Consider the following 6000-nt stretch of genomic DNA (forward strand, 5'->3'; position numbering starts at 1 on the left):
GAAGTGGTTTTTGGTTTCAAACATGGAAATTTCAAAAACCCTCCCAAGAGTTACATTTTGGAGTGACTTAAGAAGGATAGATGCTTAATTTTCATATTCATGTTTTAAACTTGTTTAAATCATTATCAAACCTAGGATTTGACCAAGATTCAAATAGGCATAAAAATTCATAAAAAATCAAAAGAATGAAAAACCAAAGCACATAGCATTCTTATGTCGATCATATAGTAAAGCATTAAAGTTGATAAACAAAATGTCTAGACATATTCAAACCAGAAAAAATCATGTATGTACGTATCTACCCCTAACCCTAAACTCTGTCTTATGAAGTCAATCATGAAGAGAAGTGGTTTTGGGTTTCAAATTAAACATGGAAATTTCAAAAACCCCTTAAAAAATTCATTTTAGAGTGACTAAGAAGGATGCAGGCTTCCCTTTTCATTTTCATGTCTTAAACTTGTTTAAATCTTGGTTAAACCTAGGATTTGACCAAGATTCAAATGGGCATAAAAATTCAAAAAAAATAAATGAAAAACCAAGGTCTTCTTATGTCATATAGTAAGCATTCAATTAAGTTGATAAACAAGGTCTAGACATATCCAAACAAGAAAAATCATGTATCTTCCCCCTAACCCTAAACTCTGTTTCACGAAGTCAAGCATGAAGATATGTGGTTTTTGGTTTCGAACATGGAAATTGCAAAAACCCTCCCAAGAGCTTCATTTTGGAGTGACTAAGAAGTATACATGCTTACATTTTCATATTCATGTTTTAAACTTATTCAAATCTTGGTGAAACCTAGGATTTGACCAAGATTCAAATGGGTATACAAATTCATAAAAAATCAAAAGAATGAAAAACCAAAGCACATAGCATTCTTATGTCGATCATATAGTAAAGCATTAAAGTTGATAAACAAAATGTCTAGACATATTCAAACCAGAAAAAATCATGTATGTACGTATCTACCCCTAACCCTAAACTCTGTCTTATGAAGTCAATCATGAAGAGAAGTGGTTTTGGGTTTCAAATTAAACATGGAAATTTCAAAAACCTCTTAAAAAATTCATTTTAGAGTGACTAAGAAGGATGCAGGCTTCCCTTTTCATTTTCATGTCTTAAACTTGTTTAAATCTTGGTTAAACCTAGGATTTGACCAAGATTCAAATGGGCATAAAAATTCAAAAAAATAAATGAAAAACCAAGGTCTTCTTATGTCATATAGTAAGCATTCAATTAAGTTGATAAACAAGGTCTAGACATATCCAAACAAGAAAAATCATGTATCTTCCCCCTAACCCTAAACTCTGTTTCACGAAGTCAAGCATGAAGATATGTGGTTTTTGGTTTCGAACATGGAAATTTCAAAAACCCTCCCAAGAGCTTCATTTTGGAGTGACTAAGAAGCATACATGCTTACATTTTCATATTCATGTTTTAAACTTATTCAAATCTTGGTGAAACCTAGGATTTGACCAAGATTCAAATGGGTATACAAATTTTAGAAAAAAATTAAAAAAATGAAAAAACAAGGCACATAGTCTTCGTATGTCATATAGTAAGCATTCAATTAAGTTGATAAACAAGGTCTAGACATATTCAAACTAGGAAAATCACGTATCTACCCCATACCCCTAGCTAAACTTTGTCTTATGAAGTCAAGCATGCATGAAGAGAAGTCGTTTTTGGTTTCAAACATGGAAATTTCAAAAACCTCCCAAAAGCTTCATTTTGGAGTGACTAAGAAGGATCCATAGGAAACTATGTACTAATACAATATAATAATCACCCGAGTTATTAGAGCAACAAGTCTGTCACTTACGTGTGGTTCCCATGCGTGAGGTCCCACACTTCAGTGAGCACAAGTCACGTACGCTAGGTAGGCAAACTCCCAGCCATCTTCTTTGTCAAGAGAGAGGCATCAAGACTCTCTCTCTCTCTCCATCTCTCCAATTATCCACCTCCGTTGGCTGCCGGTTTTGGCAGGGCGTTTCTAGCTCAGCTCGGAGGCCATGGTGTGTAGGCTCTGTAGCCATGCCGATTTGGTCGCGCCAAGTTGTTCGTGCCCGGCTCCGACGAGGATCAATCCGGACGGTGGCTGTTAAGGACCCAATCGCATTTCTTGCCTTCAGCCTGGGGTCTACCATGTAAATCTTAGGGATTTAGACGTAATTTCCTGTTTATTTCGTGTCCCTCCGTTAGCAAAAGTCTTCATTTTCATGTTTATGAAGTCAAGCATGAAGAGAAGTGGTTTTGGGTTTCAAACATGGAAATTTCAAAAACCTCCCAAAACTTCATTTTAGAGTGACTAAGAAGGATACAAGCTTCCCTTTTCATTTTCATGTTTTAAACTTGTTTAAATTATCTTGGTCAAACCTAGGATTTGACAAGATTCAAATGGGCATAAAATTTCAGGAAAAAATCGAAAGAATGAAAAAACAAAGGACATAGCATTCTTATGTCATATATATAGTAAGCATTCAAGTTGATAAACAAGGTCTAGACATATTCAAACTAGAAAATCATGTATATATCTACCCCTAACCCTAAACTCTGTCTTATGAAGTCAAGCATGCATGAAGAGAAGTGGTTTTTGGTTTCAAACATGCAAATTTCAAGAACCCTCCCAAGATTTACATTTTGGAGTGACTAATAAGAAGGATAGATGCTTAATTTTTATATTCGTTATTTAAATTTGTTTAAACCATGGTCAAACCTAGGATTTGGCCAAGATTCAAATGGGCATAAGAATTTAAAAAAAAATCAAAAAATGAAAAACCAAGGCACACACAGTCTTCTTATGTCATATAGTAAGCATTCTCAATTAAGTTAATTTTAGAGTGACTAAGAAGGATGCAGGCTTCCCTTTTCATTTTCATGTTTTAAACTTGTTTAAATCTTGGTCAAACCTAGGATTTGACCAAAAGATTCAAATGGGCATAAAATTTCAGGAAAAAATCAAAAGAATGAAAAAACAAAGGACATACCATTCTTATGTCATATATATAGTAAGCATTCAAGTTGATAAACAAGGTCTAGACATATTCAAACTAGAAAATCATGTGTATATCTACCCCTAACCCTAAACTCTGTCTTATGAAGTCAAGCATGCATGAAGAGAAGTGGTTTTTGGTTTCAAACATGCAAATTTCAAGAACCCTCCCAAGATTTACATTTTGGAGTGACTAATAAGAAGGATAGATGCTTCATTTTTATATTCGTGATTTAAATTTGTTTAAACCATGGTCAAACCTAGGATTTGGCCAAGATTCAAAAGGGCATAAGAATTTAAAAAAAACAAAAAATGAAAAACCAAGGCACACATAGTCTTCTTATGTCATATAGTAAGCATTCTCAATTAAGTTAATTTTAGAGTGACTAAGAAGGATGCAGGCTTCCCTTTTCATTTTCATGTTTTAAACTTGTTTAAATCTTGGTCAAACCTAGGATTTGACGAAAAGATTCAAATGGGCATAAAATTTCAGGAAAAAAACAAAAGGATGAAAAAACAAAGGACATACCATTCTTATGTCATATATATAATAAGCATTCAAGTTGATAAACAAGGTCTAAACATATTCAAACTAGAAAATCATGTGTATATCTACCCCTAACCCTAAACTCCGTCTTATGAAGTCAAGCATGCATGAAGAGAAGTGGTTTTTGGTTTCAAACATGCAAATTTCAAGTACCCTCCCAAGATTTACATTTTGGAGTGACTAAGAAGGATAGATGCTTAATTTTTATATTCGTGATTTAAATTTGTTTAAAACATGGTCAAACCTAGGATTTGGCCAAGATTCAAATGGGCAGAAGAATTAAAAAAAATCAAAAAATGAAAAATCAAGGCACATATAGTCTTCTTATGTCATATAGTAAGCATTCTCAATTAAGTTGATTTTAGAGTGACTAAGAAGGATGCAGGCTTCCCTTTTCATTTTCATGTTTTAAACTTGTTTAAATCTTGGTCAAACCTAGGATTTGACCAAAAGATTCAAATGGGCATAAAATTTCAGGAAAAAATCAAAAGAATGAAAAAACAAAGGACATAGCATTCTTATGTCATATATATAGTAAGCATTCAAGTTGATAAACAAGGTCTAGACATATTCAAACTAGAAAATCATGTGTATATCTACCCCTAACCCTAAACTCTGTCTTATGAAGTCAAGCATGCATGAAGAGAAGTGGTTTTTGGTTTCAAACATGCAAATTTCAAGAACCCTCCCAAGATTTACATTTTGGAGTGACTAAGAAGGATAGATGCTTAATTTTTATATTCGTGATTTAAATTTGTTTGAACCATGGTCAAACCTAGGATTTGGCCAAGATTCAAATGGGCATAAGAATTAAAAAAAATCAAAAAATGAAAAACCAAGGCACATATAGTCTTCTTATGTCATATAGTAAGCATTCTCAATTAAGTTGATTTTAGAGTGACTAAGAAGGATGCAGGCTTCACTTTTCATTTTCATGTTTTAAACATGTTTAAATCTTGGTCAAACCTAGGATTTGACCAAAAGATTCAAATGGGCATAAAATTTCAGGAAAAAATCAAAAGAATGAAAAAACAAAGGACATAGCATTCTTATGTCATATATATAGTAAGCATTCAAGTTGATAAACAAGGTCTAGACATATTCAGACTAGAAAATCATGTATATATCTACCCCTAACCCTAAACTCTGTCTTATGAAGTCAAGCATGCATGAAGAGAAGTGGTTTTTGGTTTCAAACATGCAAATTTCAAGAACCCTCCCAAGATTTACATTTTGGAGTGACTAATAAGAAGGATAGATGCTTAATTTTTATATTCGTGATTTAAATTTGTTTAAACCATGGTCAAACCTAGGATTTGGCCAAGATTCAAATGGGCATAAGAATTTTAAAAAAATGAAAAAATGAAAAACCAAGGCACACATAGTCTTCTTATGTCATATAGTAAGCATTCTCAATTAAGTTCATTTTAGAGTGACTAAGAAGGATGCAGGCTTCCCTTTTCATTTTCATGTTTTAAACTTGTTTAAATCTTGGTCAAACCTAGGATTTGACCAAAAGATTCAAATGGGCATAAAATTTCAGGAAAAAATCAAAAGAATGAAAAAACAAAGGACATAGCATTCTTATGTCATATATATAGTAAGCATTCAAGTTGATAAACAAGGTCTAGACATATTCAGACTAGAAAATCATGTATATATCTACCCCTAACCCTAAACTCTATCTTATGAAGTGAAGCATGCATGAAGAGAAGTGGTTTTTGGTTTCAAACATGGAAATTTCAAAAACCCTCCCAAGAGTTACATTTTGGAGTGACTTAAGAAGGATAGATGCTTAATTTTCATATTCATGTTTTAAACTTGTTTAAATCATTGTCAAACCTAGGATTTGACCAAGATTCAAATGGGCATAAAAATTCATAAAAAATCAAAAGAATGAAAAACCAAAGCACATAGCATTCTTATGTCGATCATATAGTAAAGCATTAAAGTTGATAAACAAAATGTCTAGACATATTCAAACCAGAAAAAATCATGTATGTATGTATCTACCCCTAACCCTAAACTCTGTCTTATGAAGTCAATCATGAAGAGAAGTGGTTTTGGGTTTCAAATTAAACATGGAAATTTCAAAAACCTCTTAAAAAATTCATTTTAGAGTGACTAAGAAGGATGCAGGCTTCCCTTTTCATTTTCATGTCTTAAACTTGTTTAAATCTTGGTTAAACCTAGGATTTGACCAAAAGATTCAAATGGGCATAAAAATTCAAAAAAAATAAATGAAAAACCAAGGTCTTCTTATGTCATATAGTAAGCATTCAATTAAGTTGATAAACAAGGTCTAGACATATCCAAACAAGAAAAATCATGTATCTTCCCCCTAACCCTAAACTCTGTTTCACGAAGTCAAGCATGAAGATATGTGGTTTTTGGTTTCGAACATGGAAATTTCAAAAACCCTCCCAAGAGCTTCATTTTGGAGTGACTAAGAAGCATACAT

Source organism: Lolium perenne, chromosome 3, assembly GCF_019359855.2.
Source record: "Lolium perenne isolate Kyuss_39 chromosome 3, Kyuss_2.0, whole genome shotgun sequence".
NCBI lineage: Eukaryota > Viridiplantae > Streptophyta > Magnoliopsida > Poales > Poaceae > Lolium > Lolium perenne.